The sequence below is a fragment of the Schistocerca serialis genome, chromosome 1 (genome assembly GCF_023864345.2).
Source record: "Schistocerca serialis cubense isolate TAMUIC-IGC-003099 chromosome 1, iqSchSeri2.2, whole genome shotgun sequence".
Taxonomy (NCBI): domain Eukaryota; kingdom Metazoa; phylum Arthropoda; class Insecta; order Orthoptera; family Acrididae; genus Schistocerca; species Schistocerca serialis.
The window spans coordinates 1060203359-1060224739 of record NC_064638.1 but is presented as its reverse complement, the minus strand read 5'-3'; the positions used below and the strand labels follow the sequence as shown (position 1 = coordinate 1060224739).

Sequence of the window (21381 nt, the reverse complement as noted above, 5' to 3'; positions counted from 1 at the left end):
GTTGTAACTGGTGTTTGATAACGTAGTTACTGGCACAGGGAGCTCCGACATGTTCCAACCCATGTTCTGTCGGAGACATATCTATTCATCTTGCTGGGCCGGCAGTACTTCAGCATCACGCAAACAGGTCACAGACACAGGTGCCACATGTGGACGAATAAACTTGAGTTTGATTTCAAACACGTACCCGACTCATACGATTATAGTTGGTTGTGGCTTTAATGTACCCTGGAAATGTTAGCGAAAATACATGTTTAATTCCGCAGGTACGCCTAAAACATGATCCGAAATTGTGCTAAGCGCATTTTCTGAAAATTATTTCGAGCAGTTTGTTCATGAGCCCATACCAATAGCAAACGGCTGTGAAAATACTCTTGACCTCTTAGCAACAAGTAATCCTGAGTTAATAACCAGCATAAAAACAGATACAGGGATTAGTGATCAGATGGTTGTCGTAGTGAGACTGAATATTGTAGACCAAAATCCTCCAAAAAATAAACGAAAAATATGCCTATTGAAAAAAGCAGATAACAATTCACTTGACGCCTTCCTCAGAGACAATCTCCATTCGTTCCCAATTAATAATACAAGTGGAGACCAGCTCTGGCTTGAATTCAGAGGAATAGTATCCGCAGCAATTGAGAGATTTATACCAAATAAATTAACAAACAACGAAGCTGATCCTCCTTGGTACATAAAACAGGTCAGAACACTGTTGCAGAAAGAACGAAACAAACATGCCAAATTTAAACAGACGCAAAATCCCCAAGATTGACGATCTTTTACAGAAGCTGGAAATTAAGCGCGGATTTCAATGCTCTACAACGAAACTTTTTCTCGAAACCGTGCAGAAAATCGAAAGAGATTCTGATCGTATGTGAAGTATGCTGCCGGCAAGACACAATCAATGCCTTCTCTGCGCGATAGCAATGGAAATACCACCCAAGACAGTGCTGCCAAAGCAGAGTTACTGAACACAGCCTTCCGAAATGCCTTCACCACAAATGAAGACGAAATAAATATTCCAGAATTCGATACAAGAACATCTGCCAACATGAGTAATGTAGAAGCAGATATCCTCGGAGTAGTGAAGCAGCTTAAATCACTTTATAAAAGCAAGTCTTCTGTTCCAGACTGTATAGGTATTAGGTTCCTGATGCTATAGTTCCATCGTTAACCATCATATACAAGCGTTCGCTCGACGAAAGATCCGTACCCAAAGACTCGAAAGTTGCACGGATCACACCAATATTCAAGAAAGGTAGTAGGAGTAATTCATTAAATTACAGGCCCATATCATTAACGTCGATATGCAGCAGGATTATGGAACATATATTATGTTCGAACATGATCGATTACCTCGAAGAGAACAGTCTATTGACAAACAGTCAACTCGGATTTAGAAAATATCGTTATTGTAAAACGCATCTAGCTCTTTACTCGCATGAAGTGCTGAGTGGTACTGATAAGGGATTTCAGATCGATTCAGTATTTCTGGCTTTCCGGAAGGCTCTTGACACTGTACCACACCAAACAGCTTGTAGTGAAATTGCATGCTTATGGAGAATCGTCTCACTTATGTGACTGGATTCGTGATTTCCTGTCAGAGAGGTCACAGTTAATAATTGACGGAAAGTCATTGAGTGAAACAGAAGTGATTTCTGCGTCCCCCAAGGTAGTGGCCGTTTGCTGTTCTCTATAAACAATTTGGGAGACAATCTGAGCAGCCGTCTTAAGTTGTCTGCAGATGACGCTGTCATTTATTGACTAATAAAGTCAACAGAAGATCAAAACAAATAGCAAAACGATCTAGAAAAGGTATCTGTATGGTGCGAAAATTGGTAGTTGACCCTAAATAATGAAAAGTGTGAGGTCATCCACATTAGCGCTGGAAGGAGTCCGTTAAACTACCGTTACACGATAAATCAGTCTAATCTGAAGACCGCAAATTCAACTAATCACCTAGGAATCACAGTTACGAACAACTTAAATTGGAAGGAACACACAGAAAATGTTATGGGGAAGGCTAACCAAAGACTGCGTTTTATTGGCGGGAAACTTAGAAAATGTAACAGATCTACTAAGGAGACTGCCAACACTACACTTTTCCGTCCTCTTTTAGAAGACTGCTGCGCAGTGTGGGATCCTTGCCAGATAGGATTGACGGAGCACAACGAAAAAGTTCAAGAAAGGACATCACGTTTTATATTATCGCAAACTATGGCATACAGTATCACTGAAATGATACAGGATTTGGAGTGGACATAATTAAAAGAAAGGCGTTTTTCGTTGTGGCGAATCTTCTCAAGAAATTCCAATCACCAACTTTCTCCTCCAAATGCGAAAATATTTTGTTGACACCGACCTACATAAGGAGAAACGACCATCATGGTAAAATAAGGGAAATCAGACCTCGTACGTAAAGATACAGCTGTTCGTTCTTTCCGCGCGCTATACGAGACTGGAATAATAGAGAATTGTGAAGGTGGCTCGATGAACCTCAGCCAGGCACTTAAATGTGATTTGCAGAGTATGCAAGTAGAATAATGACAGCTTAAAAAATGGCGCCACTGTGTCATGAGAAGTAACAAATGAGGCTGCAGGATGTCTGCGATGTACAACCACTTCCCCAGTCACTTCCAGCCGTGACCTGAAGTCATTCCTGACGGCTCCCAACACCATGATGCCACGAGTGCCATTGCCGTGGCTGTCCAAAACATTAGAATAATGGAAACCCACCTCAGGGCGCCGCCCTGATTACCCAGGGTAGTGCACAGCCGTGATGCACCACTGAACACAATGTGACGCCATTTAATACCAGTCCATTGTTCCTGGTCACGGCGCCACGCCAAATGCAGCCCTTTTTGTTCTGGTACATTGGCAACATACGAATCGTATGGTTATTTTGTAGACCAGCTGCTCCTAGACTCCGACCAGTGGTGCAGGATGACACGGGGTCTATTACTTGTTCTCCAATAGTATGAGCAGATGTGAAGGGGAGTAAATTAACAAAAAGATTTCGGGCTGAGATAATGATTTAATGATTCTATTTCAAGGTTACTTCCGGTGTCGCGCTATGCCTGTGGCAGTTGGGCGAGCTATATTCAAGGTCACCTCGGAAAACCCCCATCCTGGCCAATATATGACATATCTGTATATGGTGCATTCAAGGTCATGGTGCACCCTGATACCGACCATTTGGTCGGCACACACTTTCGTCAGTCAAGGTCGGTATGTACCCCGATACCCCGCCTACGCATCTTGGACAACTGCATGGCACTAAATTGTTGGGAAAATAAAGGTTATCCCTTCCCCAGTGGACCAGTAAGACTCAAGCTCTCCCCTTCCACTTTTGTTACTACAACACATGGGCAGCATATCACGTTACATCCTGACTTAACTACATCACACACAAGTGCCTGCTGGCCACGTGATCAGTATTCGATAAAGCATGACCTAGAATGCACCACATACAACTGCGTCAGGTGCATGTCCAAGACAGGTGTTCCCCAGAGTAACCTTGAATATAAATTTCCCAGTTGCCTTAGGTGTGACGTGACACCAGAGGCGTTATCTCAGCTAGAATTCGTATTAGTTATCTATCAAAGGATTGCAATGTGCTTGGTACATCATACAGCGATCCTCGATGGCATTGGTCAGATCTGGTAAGCTGGAACTTTGGTATTTGTTTGTCCATGTCTTCTGGGTGCTTCACTTTATCAGGTTTTGTAGTCGTCCGGTCGCTTTAAAAAACCTCGATAAGTAGAGGAAATCATATGTCTTTTGGTACACTCGATAAATGTAAGCGAAAGTCATGAGAGACCTCCCGCAAACACTCCGTAATTCCAAGTTATCAGCTGTGTGACCCTCGGCATTTCCGTAGTAACATTGCATCGTACGTCTTAGTACGGTAGCCACTATTATTATGTATGTATTATTTTCGATCACAAGCAGGCAACTAAGCCAAGCTTGCTCAGATCTCATGCTCAAGCCCCCGTGACGAGTTATGTTAAATACCATCTCTCCGATCGCTTCTCATGTGTATTCAAGTAGTAACGCAACAGAAAAAGAGGAATATTACGACTGAATATAAATCATTAACTTTAAAAGATAAAATGAGAGAGCATGATAAAATCATAATCGTTGCTTCCACCCAAAGTGTTGTGTCAGAATTTTGCAGTTAGGTCGACATTTTACAACGTTTAGAAATCTCGCAATAAAATTCGTATTTTGTGCTAAAAAAAGAAGAATTAGCTGGAAAACAAAACGGATAACTGGACCAAAAATCACAACCAATGATGACACTCTCTACACTTGATACAAAAAACAACTCTGTTCAGAATTCCGTTAAATGGAGCGAACTGCAGACTGTAACGGAAAGATTTGCAGATAAATTAGGAAAACAAGTTTCAAGGCTGGTAGCGAATGGCTGTTCAGATTCCGTAATCGGTAAAATACCTCTAACAGAAAAGTGTTTTGGGAAAGTTTCAGTGCACATTTTTCCAAGTGTTGAACCATTTCGTAAGGAATTAAAGCTGATTCTAGACCAAGGAAATTTGTTTTTGGCATAGATCTGCAAAGCGTATGAAGCTGATTCATTTTGGAATCCCATTCCCAAGTCCGCAGCTCGTGGTCGTGCGGTAGCGTTTTCGCTTCCCATGCCCGGGTTCCCGGGTTCGATTCCCGGCGGGATCAGGGATTTTCTCTGCCTCGTGATGACTGGGTGTTGTGTGATGTCCTTAGGTTAGTTTGGTTAGTTTAAGTAGTTCTAAGTTCTGGGGGACTGATGACGATAGATGTCAAGTCCCATAGTGCTCAGAGCCATTTGAACCAGCCCATTCCCAATTGTACACAGGCCAGCGGTGAAGGCAGTTCATCTAGTTCTTTTTCGACTACTACATCAATTTATATCATATCCACAATTATGGCTTCAGGTAACTTCATCATCATCATCATCATCATCATCATCATCTCCTTCTCCTCCTTCTCCTCCTCCTCCTCCTCCTCCTCCTCCTCCTCCTCCTCCTCTTCCTCCCACTTCACTACTTACTGCTTGGCGCTACAGCCCTTGTAGGGTCTTGGACTCCCGGACACTCTCCGCCCACTTTACTGTGCTGGCTGCTTTCGCTCTCCATCTTCTAACTCCCATCCTTCTCAAGTCCTCTTCCACGTTGTCTAGCCATCTGATTCTTGGTTTTCTCCTTATACGACGTCCACCGGGTTTTCCTTTAAAAACTTTCGTGACTGTGCTGTCCTCCACCGTTCTTTCTACGTGTCCCAACCAAGGTATTACAGGGTGTTTCAAAAAGGACACACGTGTTACAAAGCATTATATTGTCCAAACTATCGATCGCTGCTCCACGGCTCGGCTACTGGAGAAACCAATACAAAGTCTAGTTTATATTAATAGCCGCTAGATTTCAGTTGTCTTCTGTTTTGGTTGGTAACCGTCATGTGTTTAAAATGGCTACTCCGCAGCAGAAATCATTTTGTGTTCTCCAGTTTGCGGTGTGCAATTCCGTGATTACAGTGCAAAGACGTTTCAGGTTGAGATACCAAATTGATGCTCCGAATGGGTGGAATATTCGCAGATGGTATCAACAGTTTCTAGGTACAGGATTTGTATGTAAAGGAAAGAGTCCTGGCCGCCCTCGTGTTTCTGAAGACAATGTTGCACGAATTCAAATTGCTTTCCAACGTAGTCCTTCAAAATCAACCCGTCGTGCCAGTCGGGAGTGTTTTGAGACGTCGGTTGGTTGTGAAGCCGTACAAGTTACAGCTGTTACAAGCTCTGGGTCCTGATGACAAACCCAAACGTGTGGCATTTTGTAACGAGATTCTCGATGCTATTGACAATGATAACACTTTCGCACAACGCATCGTGTTCAGTGATGAAGCGACTTTCCGTGTTAGTGGTCAGGTAAACAAACACAAAGTTCGAATTTGGAGCCTACAGAACCCACATGCAGCCACTGAACATATACGAGATTCTCCCAAAGTCAATGTGTTTTGTGCGATATCTACATCATCTGTTTAAGGCCCATTCTTCTTTGATGGAAACATGGTTAACGGTCAGCAGTATCTCGCTATGTTACAAAACTGGTTGTTTTCGAGTCTGCACGACAACAAGTTCATTTTTCAACAAGGCGGGACACTCCCTCACTGGAGTCGTGAAATGTGTGAACATCTGGATGAAACTCTACCGAGCCATTGCAGTGGTCGTCAAGGAGCTGGCGACTTAGCATGTCTCACGTGGGCTCCACAGTCACAGTCACGGGAATTGACACCCTCACTGTGGGCTTTCGTTAAAGACAACGTTTATGTACCACCACACCCACAGAATCTGGAAGACTTGAAGAACCGGATCCGTACTGCCATAACATCACTGACGAAGAACACGCTAGCCCGATTACGGGAGGAATATGAGAACTAATGTGATATTGTTCGTTGAATTGCCCCCTCTGTTTATTGATTGGATAGCCACTGAATTGCTATTTATTTATTTAACGGGATAATAATAGTTATTAAAAGGTAGCAATTTTATTTAAGCATTGGTTTTACTCTTTCGATTGTTACGAGTCAGCGATAGTGCAATGCTGCTCGCTTTGGAGAATACACATTTTATAAGAATTATTTGGTCCTGGAAACACTTTTGCGACCACGGTTGCGATTTAGACGGTATTCGCGTAATTGTACTGATTAAAAGTTATCGTTTCCGAAAGACGCAGGTTCGATTAAAGCTGTGTGCACTTTTGCGCGTATAATGAAAATATTCATAACACGTCGCGTAACAATAAGAAACATGCGAATCACAACCGCGATCAAACGAAGAGAATATATGATAACATAAATGTTCTTCGCTGTTATTCAGGACAGGCTCAGATTAGACCTTGCAATTTTTAGTTACAGGAAATCATAAGGCGTTACACTTTAGAGATATTTGTTTTGAATAACTTGTATTTACCTTCTCTCTCTTTCCTTTTTACAGCCTTTCTCCCTTCACATCGATTAAGGAACTTTTCCTTCTCTACCGACTAGTACGAGAACAAAATTCAGACTCCACAAAATGTCTTACATCGAATTATTACATGCTTAACCCTAAACAATCATATATAGTTTCGTAGTACAAACAATGCTAATTATTCCGTGCACTAGAAAGTCTTTGATACACTGAGCACAAAAATGAAAATGATAAAATTATAATTACATTTTTAATATCATGAATACTTCTTTAAATCATGAAAATAAGGTTTGACATCGTCGAAATAATAATTATCATCGTTGTAGCACTACATCGTGTCGCTGATGGAGGACATATTGAACATCTGTAATGTGAATTTGACAGGTTCGTAAACATAAGTATAAAGTTTCATATTCCTTTGTCTTAAAGTATAATAAACATAGCCATTAGAAATACGTATATTCTTTTTGAAAGACCCCGTACTCTCTATTTCTGTCATGATATTTGGTTTGTTGTACGTCTCCTTATTTCTGATTCTCCAAAAACCCTTATTATTCTCTGGCCCGGAGATTTTCTTAAGTATCTTCCTTTCCCATCCCAGCAACAACTACTCACCAATTTTGTGTCATAGTCCAGGTCTCCGAACCATACATCACCACAGGTGGTGGTGGTGGTGGTGGTTAGTGTTTAACGTCTCGTCGACAACGAGGTCATTAGAGACGGAGCGCAAGCTCGGGTTAGGGAGGGATTGGGAAGGAAATCGGCCGTGCCCTTTCAAAGGAACCATCCTGGCATTTGCCTGAAACGATTTAGGGAAATCACGGAAAACCTAAATCAGGAGGGCCGGAGACGGGATTCAACCGTCGTCCTCCCGAATGGGAGTCCAGTGTGCTAACCACTGCGCCATCACCACAGGTCTAACTACTGTACGATACGCAGTCAGCTTCAGATTCCTACTAAGGCTCCTTGCTTTAAACACTTTAACTAACGCAAAGTAGCTCCAGTCACCAGTTGCAATCCATGCATGTATTTCTTCCCTCCTATCATTATTCTCAGCTACCAGTGACCCAAGATATTTAAAGCTACATCTACACCTACATCTACATTTATACTCCGCAAGCCACCCAACGGTGTGTGGCGGAGGGCACTTTACGTGCCACTGTCATTACCTCCCTTTCCTGTTCCAGTCGCGTATGGTTCGCGGGAAGAACTGTCTGAAAGCCTCCGTGCGCGCTCTAATCTCTCTAATTTTACATTCGTGATCTCCTCGGGAGGTGTAAGTAGGGGGAAGCAATATATTCGATACCTCATCCAGAAACGCACCCTCTCGAAACCTGGCGAGCAAGCTACACCGCGATGCAGAGCGCCTCTCTTGCAGAGTCTGCCACTTGAGTTTGCTAAACATCTCCGTAACGCTATCACGGTTACCAAATAACCCAGTGACGAAACGCGCCGCTCTTCTTTGGATCTTCTCTATCTCCTCCGTCAGACCGATCTGGTACGGATCCCACACTGATGAGCAATACTCAAGTATAGGTCGAACGAGTGTTTTGTAAGCCACCTCCTTTGTTGATGCACTACATTTTCTAAGCACTCTCCCAATGAATCTCAACCTGGTACCCGCCTTACCAACAATTAATTTTATATGATCATTCCACTTCAAATCGTTCCGCACGCATACTCCCAGATATTTTACAGAAGTAACTGCTACCAGTGTTTGTTCCGCTATCATATAATCATACAATAAAGGATCCTTCTTTCTATGTATTCGCAATACATTACATTTGTCTATGTTAAGGGTCAGTTGCCACTCCCTGCACCAAGTGCCTATCCGCTGCAGATCTTCCTGCATTTCGCTACAATTTTCTAATGCTGCAACTTCTCTGTATACTACAGCATCATCCGCGAAAAGCCACATGGAACTTCCGACACTATCTACTAGGTCATTTATATATATTGTGAAAAGCAATGGTCCCGTAACACTCCCCTGTGGCACGCCAGAGGTTACTTTAACGTCTGTAGACGTCTCTCCATTGATAACAACATGCTGTGTTCTGTTTGCTAAAAACTCTTCAATCCTGCCACACAGCTGGTCTGATATTCCGTAGGCTCTTACTTTGTTTATCAGGTGACAGTGCGGAACTGTATCGAACGCCTTCCGGAAGTCAAGAAAAATAGCATCTACCTGGGAGCCTGTATCTAATATTTTCTGGGTCTCATGAACAAATAAAGCGAGTTGGGTCTCACACGATCGCTGTTTCCGGAATCCATGTTGATTCCTACATAGTAGAATCTGGGTTTCCAAAAACGACATGATACTCGAGCAAAAAACATCTAAAATTCTACAACAGATCGACGTCAGAGATATAGGTCTATAGTTTTGCGCATCTGCTCGACGACCCTTCTTGAAGACTGGGACTATCTGTGCTCTTTTCCAATCATTTGGAACCCTCCGTTCCTCTAGAGACTTGCGGTACACGGCTGTTAGAAGGGGGGCAAGTTCTTTCGCGTACTCTGTGTAGAATCGAATTGGTATCCCGTCACGTCCAGTGGACTTTCCTCTATTGAGTGATTCCAGTTGCTTTTCTATTCCTTGGACACTTATTTCGATGTCAGCCATTTTTTCGTTTGTGCGAGAATTTAGAGAAGGAACTGCAGTGCGGTCTTCCTCTGTGAAACAGCTTTGGAAAAAGGTGTTTAGTATTTCAGCTTTACGCGTGTCATCCTCTGTTTCAATGCCATCATCATCCCGTAGTGTCTGGATATGCTGTTTCGAGCCACTTACTGATTTAACGTAAGACCAGAACTTCCGAGGATTTTCTGTCAAGTCGGTACATAGAATTTTACTTTCGAATTCACTGAACGCTTCACGCATAGCCCTCCTTACGCTAACTTTGACATCGTTTAGCTTCTGTTTTTCTGAGAGGTTTTGGCTGCGTTTAAACTTGGAGTGGAGCTCTCTTTGCTTTCGCAGTAGTTTCCTAACTTTGTTGTTGTACCACGGTGGGTTTTTCCCGTCCCTCACAGTTTTACTCGGCACGTACCTGTCTAAAACGCATTTTACGATTGCCTTGAACTTTTTCCATAAACACTCAACATTGTCAGTGTCGGAACAGAAATTTTCGTTTTGATCTGTTAGGTAGTCTGAAATCTGCCTTCTATTACTCTTGCTGAACAGATAAACCTTCCTCCCTTTTTTTATATCCCTATTAACTTCCATATTCAGGGATGCTGCAACGGCCTTATGATCACTGATTCCCTATTCTGTACATACAGAGCCGAAAAGTTCCGGTCTGTTTGTTATCAGTAGGTCCAAGATGTTATCTCCACGAGTCGGTTCTCTGTTTAATCGCTCGAGGTAATTTTCGGATAGTGCACTCAGTATAATGTCACTCGATGCTCTGTCCCTACCACCCGTCCTAAACATCTGAGTGTCCCAGTCTATATCTGGTAAATTGAAATCTCCACCTAAGACTATAACATGCTGAGAAAATTTATGTGAAATGTATTCCAAATTTTCTCTCAGTTGTTCTGCCACTGATGCTGCTGAGTCGGGAGGTCGGTAAAAGGAGCCAATTATTAACCTAGTTCGGTTGTTGAGTGTAACCTCCACCCATAATAATTCACAGGAACTATCCACTTCTACTTCACTACAGGATAAACTACTACTAACAACGACGAACACTCCACCACCGGTTGCATGCAATCTATCCTTTCTAAACACCGTCTGTACCTTTGTAAAAATTTCGGCAGAATTTATCTCTGGCTTAAGCCAGCTTTCTGTACCTATAACGATTTCAGCTTCGGTGCTTTCTATCAGCGCTTGAAGTTCCGGTACTTTACCAACGCAGCTTCGACAGTTGACAATTAAAATACCGATTTCTGCTTGGTCCCCGCATGTCCTGACTTTGCCCCGCACCCGTTGAGGCTGTTGCCCTTTCTGTACTTGTCCAAGGCCATCTAACCTAAAAAACCGCCCAGCCCACGCCACACAACCCCTGCTACCCGTGTAGCCGACTGCTGGGTGTAGTGGACTCCTGACCTATCCAGCGGAACCCGAAACCCCACCACCCTATGGCGCAAGTCGAGGAATCTGCAGCCCACACGGTCGCAGAACCGTCTCAGCCTCTGATTCAGACCCTCCACTCGGCTCTGTACCAAAGGTCCGCAGTCAGTCCTGTCGACGATGCTGCAGTTGGTGAGCTCTGCTTTCATCCCGCTAGCGAGACTGGCAGTCTTCACCAAATCAGATAGCCGCCGGAAGCCAGAGAGGATTTCCTCCGATCCATAGCGACACACATCATTGGTGCCGACATGAGCGACCACCTGCAGATGGGTGCACCCTGTACCCTTCATGGCATCCGGAAGGACCCTTTCCACATCTGGAATGACTCCCCCCGGTATGCACACGGAGTGCACATTGGTTTTCTTCCCCTCTCTTGCTGCCATTTCCCTAAGGGGCCCCACTACGCGCCTGACGTTGGAGCTCCCAACTACCAGTAAGCCCACCCTCTGCGACTGCCCGGATCTTGCAGACTGAGGGGCAACCTCTGGAACAGGACGAGCAGCCATGTCAGGCCGAAGATCAGTATCAGCCTGAAACAGAGCCTGAAACCGGTTCGTCAGACAAACTGGAGAGGCTTTCCGTTCAGCCCTCCGGAATGTCTTTCGCCCCCTGCCACACCTTGAGACGACCTCCCACTCTACCACAGGTGAGGGATCAGCCTCAATGCGGGCAGTATCCCGGGCAACCACAGTCGTAGTCCGATCAGGGGATGCGTGGAACGAGCTGGCCGTCCCCGACAAACCCCCATCCGGACCCCCACAGTGATGCCCATTGGCAACAGCCTCAAGCTGTGTGACCGAAGCCAACACTGCCTGAAGCTGGGAGCGAAGGGATGCCAACTCAGCCTGCATCCGAACACAGCAGTTGCAGTCCCTATCCATGCTAAAAACTGTTTTGCAAAGAACGTCTGAACTAATCTACAGAGAGCGCAAACAAATCAACAAAATTTAAACGGTTATTAAAATACAAGATTGCCTAGTAAATGCAGTAATGCTGCTACTTGCGCACTGCTGACACTGCACGGCGGCGGAAGGAGACTACGCGAAATTACACTATTCAGGTACTAAAACGCGATGCTACACTCTCAAATACTATAATACGCCCGAAATTTATGAACTGAACAATGCAAGTACCAAAAACACGCAAAGAAATTAAGAATTAAACTATTTAACAAATCAGTGAACTCGGAGTATACGACTTGCTGCTCAGCTGCTTATCCAACGGCGGCAGGGAGCACACTGACTGTGACCAACCGACACTGGCCGTTCAAAACAAAAACAAAAGACAAACGACTCCGCGAATTTACACTATTCAGGTATTAAACGCGATGCTACAACTCTCAAATACTATAATACGCCCGAAATTTATGAATTGAACAATGCAAGTACCAAAAGCACGCAAAGAAATTAAGAATTAAACTATGTAACAAATGAGTGAGCTAGGAGTACACGACTTGCTGCTCAGCTGCTTATCCAACGGAGGCAGGGAGCACACTGCACATTCTTTTCCGTTCAAAGTCATGTTTCTTACTCCTTCAATATATCTTTTCCTAGTTAATATATATTTGGTCTTTGATTAATGGTCGCCGGCCATTGAGGCCGAGCGGTTCTACGCCCTTCACTCCGGAACCGCGCTGCTGCTGCTACGGTCGCATGTTCGAATCCTGCCTCGGGCATGGAAGTGTGTGATGTCCTTAGGTTAGTTAGGTTTAAGTAGTTCTAAGTCTAGGGGACTGATGACCTCAGATGTTAAGTCCCATAGTGCTCAGAGCCATTTGAACCATTTTGATTAATGGTCAGCCCAATCTCCACACCATATCTTTCTACTTTTCAAGCTTTTCTTCCAGGTCCTGTTTCTTCCCGGATAATAAATCAATATCATCCGTATATGCAAGATCCTGAGTCACTACATTAAACAGTGTTCCTCCAGGGCTGTTGCTTTGTGTCTTTCGCATTACGCTCTCCCATTTCTGGGAGTGGGTATTGGCCCGTTCCTAAACCAAAGGAATTTAGAAAACTGTTGTCTCCATCTCTTCCTTAGCCGTCCTATATCCTGTCTTCCAGTTCGGATAAAATGTAATGCTAGCCATGGCAGAAGCTCAGGTGGTATCCTTTTGATGTGGTCATACCATTCTTTTTGGCAGTGCCTAATGTCTTAGTCATCGTTGTTTCACGTCTAGCTACTGTCTTAAGTCTTCACTTAGCGCTCTTTCCCTTAATGTCAGTCCAAGAAGTGGCTTCAGAAACCTTATCACAAATGCTTCAGTTCTTTGTTCGCCTTTCTTTGTTCCTTAGAATTCAGTATTCAGTACCACACGTAACAGCGGGCTTGGCCACCATTTTGTGCTGTCTTTGTGTTATCTCTTTGCTCGTAGTTCTGCCAAAGTATCTTTCCAGCGTTATATTTGTGCATATTTTGAACCACATTTGAAGTAGTTGTGAACGTTGATATACCTGTCCGGGGGTATTTAAATGAAATTACCTGTTGCATTACGTTATTGTTTGTCAACGTGTTTCGTTTCCACCGCCATTACTTTTCTTACACAGATACAACCATTCTGTAAGATGCGAAACATTATTCAATTTAGTTATATTTTCTTAAGTGATTTCACTTCCTACTAAACCAACCTGGTCACCCGAACATTAAATAATGTTAATTTATTCCTTCCAATGTCAGTCCTCTTGCGGTTTTTATAATTTCATTCTTCAAAAATTGGCTTTAGTCTGAGGTTCACAGTTAATAAATCCTCGTTTATACTGATTTTGGTGTCATTGTACAGTGATTTAAAGGCAGTCACTAAATTTAATACTCAGTATTTCCCATAATTTAATCCTTCCTACATTGTCGCAGGCATTCTCATAGTCTAGAAAAGGCAGGAATAGTTACCTGTTGAACTCTATTTCCTTTCCTATCAGTTGTTTTAGAACAAATGTTGCATCTTCGCAGGACTGACCTTTACAAAAGCCGTATTGCTCCTCTTGCAAATATATTTTTGTTATTGACTGGCGTTTTCTTTTAATGATAGACGAACAGGTTTTATACGCAGCATTTAAAACGGATACACCCTATAAATATTTTAGAAAACGTTTCTATCATTCGTACGTTCAATAATTCGGGCTGGGAATCGTTATCCGTTCGTTCAAATTAAAAAAGACTTCAATGTACGAATTTGCCTGTCTGTAAACCTTTGTTTAGTATTTTTTTGAAGCCGGCCGCGGTGGTCTAGCGTTTCTAGGCGCTCAGTCCGGAACCGCGCGACTGCTACGGTCGCAGGTTCGAATCCTGCCTCGGGCATGGATGTGTGTGATGTCCTTAGGTTAGTTCGGTTTAAGTAGTTCTAAGTTCTGGGGGACTGATGACCACAGATGGTAAGTCCCATAGTGCTCAGAGCCATTTGAACCATTTATTTTTTGAACAACACATACTTTGTCGAGTCCTCAGTCTGGGATTCTCGCACTTTCATATTACTATTTAGTGTTTACCTCTTGTGAGGCAAGGATTAGCACGCCACTGTCGAAAGAGGTTCTGCTGTAGCCTTGAATGTGAGTGGACGCGTTATTGATTGCTGGGTGCTCATTCGTGAGAAGATAATCTCTACCTGGGAGATGCTCATACGAGTAATGGAAAACGTTCAACGCGACTAAGAGAGTAAGGATTTGCTTAGTGACGAAACAGGCGAGCCGGCAACAGTCCCTCCCACATCACAGATGCGTTACTAAAAAGTCGGCAGACTGCCGTAGTTCAGTTAGGGTCTGCTCAGTATGCGAATAGACTACTCGGTAACTTCATACATTGTTTGCAGTGAACTTTGTGTACGTATGAAATGCAGAGTAGTAGTATAGATTAATGTACTCAATGCTGGATAACTGGACGTAAATACTGCGTATTTTAGCTGACGCACACGCACGAATGAATGTGTTTCTGTCCTTTATCGTGATTGTTATGCTTCTTTTGCCGAGATATTGCTGTGTCGTGTCCGAACCGGCGTTGTGCACCAGCGTTGCAAATACATGGACTCAATGAATACTGTTTACCAGAAAGTGCTTCAGTAAATTTATGCTCGTGTGCTTAGTATTTGTATTTTTAACGAGTAATTTCATATACTTTCTCTGCCATGTTGTATGTTTCGTAACAGTGATATCCGACATTTCCTTCAGAAGTTCTCTTTACAAATTAAATTACACTTCGCATGGAAATTGCTGTCTTAATTAACGTAGTCTTCCCTCATAAGCAATATTTTGCTGAAAATAGTTCGTGGATATACAGGGTGGAGAAGAACTCCACAGACGAACTTTCAGGGGTGATAGTAGAGACCAAAACAAGGAAAGCGCGTCTATTAAACATACATTCCAAAACACACAAAATTCTTCATCTTCGATATTGTGAAACACATCTTTGTACTTAGCAAGTGCTAATAGCTCTTAAGATATGCATTTAGGGACCAATTTTACTGTACATTTTTTTCTTCTTTTAGTTCACGTTACCACGTCAAGAAGTTTATCGGTGGAATTTTAGGTCACACTGTATATTAAGGACTTGAAAGACTAACTGGCTTTGATAACACAGGCAGCGGTTGCTTATTAACGTGTTGCAATGGATAACAAAAAGCACGCATTGGAGAATGCCTGTATCCATGCACGTTCATGCCCTCTCCTCCTGTTTTCCTAAAACTGTAATTTAGTCATGAAATAGAAGAAAATAAAACGAGAATTGGTTGAAAAGATTTTAAACGAAACCGGCAAAAGGTCCATCCACCGTGAGAACAAATAAAAGATGGTGAACAGTTCTATACTTGAATGTTACAATTTCATTAGTAAAGACGTATAAAATTTTAGGTGTAATATATAAAATATACGTAAAGTTGAAACTGACACATAGTCAAAACTGTAAAACTATCATTTAGGTAATAATGGCTTGTAAGGTCACTGAACTGAGTAGGGTGAACAAACCATTCTGCGACACGTTAAATTAATATACCCACAATTTATAACAACAGTATTATTATACTGACAGTGAAAGTAGATATACTAAAAAAATTTCATTTGTAACAATCTCAGGCCTGCTAACAAATCCGTAAGTAAATTTCTTGAGACTACAACGATCCTATCGACTGTATAATGAAGTGCTTATGTAAGGCGGGAAGAGTCAGTTCTTGCCAGTAGTTAGTTGAAGCTAACAGTCGCTGCGAAAGTATTCTGTGGTTTATTCCAGTTTTTGATACGTGTGGTGAGACACACATTATTAATCACTTCCTAGTTATTCGCTCACAATATTTCCAGTCTAAAATTGGTTCAAATGGCTCTGAGCACTATGGGACTTAACTGCTGAGGTCATCAGTTCCCTAGAACTTAGAACTACTTAAACCTAACTAACCTAAGGACATCACACACATCCATGCCCGAGGCAGGATTCGAACCTGCGACCGTAGCGGTCGCACGGTTCCAGACTGTAGCCCCTAGAACCGCTCGGCCACACCGGCTGGCTTCCAGTCTAAGAAATATGCTTTATTGTGCTTAGCAGCAGGTAATTTAGTCGACAATAGTTCATCTGACTCACTTATGCAATGTCGATACATCGGAAACTTCTCAGAAATAGATCTGTTGAGACCTTATGGCAGATAAAAACTGTGCCCCGGACCGATTCTCGAATCCAGACGCTCGTATTTCGTCCCTCCCTCCCTTCTGCCTTCCCCTACCCACTTTCTATGTCCTCATGGCTTGAATTTTGCCCTGGACATATGTGGCCAATACTGCTCAATACGCTGCCAGTTTAAGATGTGCATAGGTATCCGAAATGACAAAGATAGAGGACAGATTTGAAAAATTGAGCTCAGCAAAAATGAAAGGAATGCAATAAATCCAGAGAAAAGAAAGTAAGAGGGAGGAACAGGAATAATATAGTCAGAGAAATTTTGCTGATGGGCAGGACTTCTGGGATACATCGAAAGGGGAAACTTCGCCAACTATATGACTTTCGTGAATCCTGATTGCTTTAGTATCGCACCGTATATTAGTCGACAGCGGAAGTACAGTTGCCGTAGAGAAATAGCAATTAGCCACAAGAAAAGCAGACACACTTTAAGTATCAAGCTTTGTATCTTGTTTATGAGTGACGATGAGTGTTTACTACGTGAGTAAAACTGTATGGTTCATGGCCTAAGGACAAATGACGAACATGTTTATCACGTAACTAAGCTTGCCGTGTGCCCCCTAAATGAGGACTTCCGTGATGTTAGACAGACATACATCACTAGCTCGTCTCTGTGAAGTTTGTTTGGGTAACGTCGCAGTAACAGAGAGTCGGTCGGATCAGTGATTGGTTTATTTCTCTTTTATTTTTGTTAGAAATGTACTTTTAGGTCTAAATGCATTTAGGTTTGTTGTTTGAAGTGCAGCAGATGGGTGTATAATTTTATTATTTATCAGTAATAATAATAACAACAAAACTGCGATAGAGCAATTTAATGCTGGTAACAATGGTGTCAATGCGTTCAGCAGAAACGAAGTCATTTGTTGGGTTTATCGCAGAGCTAAAGCGGTCGTATTTATTACAATACTTTTATCGGAGTGAAGCTCGCCCAGATATTTCCTGGCTCTTCATCGGTTGGAATCTCGCGCAATAACCGATGCCCAACATACTGTGTCCTCGGGTATGAGGACAAGATAAATCATTTGTGTTGATTCCCAGTGACTGTTGGCCGGCCGGCCGAAGTGGCCGTGCGGTTAAAGGTGCTGCAGTGTGGAACCGCAGGACCGCTACGGTCGCAGGTTCGAATCCTGCATCGGGCATGGATGTTTCTGATGTCCTTAGGTTAGTTAGGTTTAGGTAGTTCTAAGTTCTAGGGGACTGATGACCACAGCAGTTAAGTCCCATAGTGCTCAGAGCCATTTGAACCATTTGAACCAGTGACTGTTGAGTCGGAACCTCCGTAATCGTAGCTTTACAGAAGTATGGCTGCGATGAACTTATTTAAGAACGGCGCATAAGCGGAAAGCTGCTATGATAACGTAGTCTTGTTTACGCATTGACCGGTGGCGTCAAGAATGTCAGAGGTTCCTGTTCACTCTAACGAGATGTTTACTACCGCTTTCAGCGGGTAGCTGGCGCACTGTGGTAGGTAAACATAATAACTCCCATAATACGTGCTTGCAGGTCGTTATTTCTTCGGTCCCGGAACGTAATGCTTTGTAATATTTTTAAGAGAGATTGCCTAAATTACTATTACAGCATGCTCTTTTAATTTCTGCTTACAACAAACAACTTAATAACCCAGTACATAAGTGTACCTGGTACGAGTAGCTACTACGAGTTTCAAGTCTTTCTATTTAACGTCGATTCTATGATACCTGAACCAAATCATTGTTTCGTCGATCAGGCAGCTGTTCAAGTATCTCGTCTATCCCTCACGCCAGAGAAATGATAGTTGCATATAACGTATGGCTTACTATCTACTAACACTATGGGTAACATCAGAATGGGTTCGAAACGGAAATTATTACTTGACACCGAAAAGTGCTTTAATGCTATTTCTCAACTGAAGGTTGTCAAGTTCAGTACGAATACACTGTGCGCCGCTCATCTTTTCCAACTGAGACCGACTGAACTGTTTCCGACGAAAACATAGACAATCAGCTTGAAAGAATATGGACTGGGTTATGCCTCCCGGAGTACGTTTCCGGACAGTTATTAAGTGCAACGTGGACAGACTGATGACAACTCGGCCGCTTTCATGCCCATCTGTAATTCACTGTAGATTGCCAGGAAAACGATTCATTTTGAAGCGGACGACCACGGGAGATGAGAAATGGATCGTCTAGTGACGTTGTGGGTAAAAGGTCACGAGGCCAGAGCATCGAGTCGACACAAATAAGGCAGTAAGTGGTAACCTCTCTTTATAGCACACCTGCCTGTCGTAATCATTTGCAGCGTACGTCACCTAAGCCGTAAACCAATAACACCGGGTGGTTGTCATTAAAGTGCAGCTACTCACGAAGATCTAATGTGGACTGTAGCTACCGCACGTCAGCGAAACTTCGTACATATGCTAATGCGTTTATGCAGACCCGATATGCGCAGAAAAAATTATTTCCAATTTTGGCTACCAGGTGCAAAAAATGGTTCAAATGACTCTTAGCAATATGGGACTTAACATCTGAGGTCGTCAGTCCCCTAGAACTTAGAACTACTTAAACCTAACTAACTTAAGAACATCACACACATCCACGCCCAAGGCAGAATTCGAACCTGCGACCGTAGCAGTCGCAGTGCCTAGAACTGCTCGGCCACCGCGGCCGGCTACCGGGTGCAAATGTGGCGTTGTACACTGTACGACGGTATGACATCCAAGCTGTCATTTGACAAACAAAACGTGAGTGAACAGTATGGGTATCGAGAAGAGAGGCCGAGCGTAGTTAGTGGGATTGTTTCATCTGAACGGCAGCAGTCGCAGTGCAGCACTGAGAGATTACAGCCGACTGAAAGGGGGTGAGGCCCGACTTCATTAAACTGACCGAAGAGGACGACAATGAAATTCTAAAACACAATTGAACTTGGTATGGCACCTGAAGAGGAAGGCCTCCTATCTCTGTGGAAGTTAATGACGAGGTTGCTGTTGCTGTTGCTGTAACCGACCATGCAGCACTTGCCCCGGGTAATGCCAGTGCTCGGGCAATGTTACGAGAATTGCCTATCTCATGGTCAATAATACGGAAATTCTTGTGGTCTATTTTACACTGGTACCCGTGCAAGATCCAGACGGTGTAGTAACTGCAACCGTGATCCGCAGCAACGGTCTGAATTTGCTCTTCAGTTTCTGGCACGGATCGAAGTTGATGGCATGTGGCTGGGCAATATTCTGTGGCGTGACGAAGCACATTTTACACTGGAAGTTGCAGTGTATACACAGAACTGTGAATTTGGGGTACTGTTCAACTGCGTGCTATGCACGAAGAACCACTGCACTCGCCATGTGTGAATCTGTCGTGTGGAACCACAAGCATCTTTACTCTCTTTCCGTTCTTCTTTGATGAGAATACACTCAGGGGGTGTGACAGGTGTACCGTGACGTCTGGAAGTTGTCAAGACCTTCTTGTACAGCACGTGATTCCTGATCTGAAAGAGTGCAACTGTGTGGAAACCTCTGTCTTCATGCAAGATGGGGCAACACATCAGGTCCTTCGCTCAGTGGAAGGTCTGCTTAATACGACCTTACACAAACAAGTTGTCTCCGGAGGTTTTTCAGATGCATGGCCCGCGAGATCGCCTCATCTGAATCCATGTATCTTTTGGTCCTAAGGACATCTGAAAGAAGGCGGTTACCAGGGACACGTTCCGTTCTACCTGTCTGAAGGCCAGTATACAAGAATGCATCGCTCAGATTCTATCGGAATGCTGCGCAAAACTGTTGAACAAGTCGTTATACGAATGCAGCATCTCGTCGACGTCTCCGGTGCTCATACCGAACAAATTTTGTAACCTTTGGTTAATAATGAAATTCACATTATGTCTTTCTCACTTGTTTGGCCTTTTCTGCCCACGTCCCGTTCCTAAACGATTACGTAAGGAAACGTTTCTATAGGATTTTCTTGCGTTCACAGCGCCAGATTGGCACCGGAGAGGCAAACGTTTCCAGCGTAAAACGGTTCCGCAATAACGCATTAGCATATGCATCAAGTTCCGCTGCCATACTCTAATTACAGCCCACATTGGAACTCCGTGAGAAGCTGCACTTTAATTACAAGTACTCCATGTGAGCGAAATCGTTTAATACACTTTTTTTCTTACCGCCCATATCGACAGAAACGAAATGCCCATTAAACGATGTGTAGCTGTGTGTCACGGTAGGTTTAGTGATAAATGTAACTTTCTAATTTAGTTTCATTTTTTAACAACAACGTCTTCTGGCGGAGTGCCTGTTTCAACGTTGTAAGATACCAGAAAAGGTGATATGTAGTTTCAGAGATATTACTGTATTTTATGCTTGCAGAACTTTACAATCTTACCATACCCTTACATAAAGAAACTAAGCAATTCATCGAAAGAAAAAACACTACCAAAATCCTAAATAGCCGCACACAAGTAGATCTAACATTGAAATACTGAAGATTTGCCCATTTTGTTCACTAAGGTTAAGTGCTGTCTTGAATGGATTAAACGGAAAGGTTGAGCACGGTTGGAAGACTGCCCTAAGGTAATGCAGATAAACTAGTCTTCAAAAATCTCTAGTGCACTGCATACTGAAGACTATTGAAGCTACAACCAAATGTGTATTTTTTGGTCATAAACTATTTGACTTAATGCGGTCCGCCACAAATTTCTCTCCTATGATAACCTTTAAATCGCAGAGTATCACTTG

The 21381-nt window shown here is 43.2% G+C and overlaps 1 protein-coding gene across 1 annotated transcript in view; it reads right to left on the bottom strand.

Moving 5' to 3' along the window:
* Positions 1–21381, bottom strand: part of LOC126415550 (tyrosine kinase receptor Cad96Ca) — a 512455-nt gene that overhangs the window by 158847 nt on the left and 332227 nt on the right. The gene's annotated exons all lie outside the window — the stretch shown is intronic.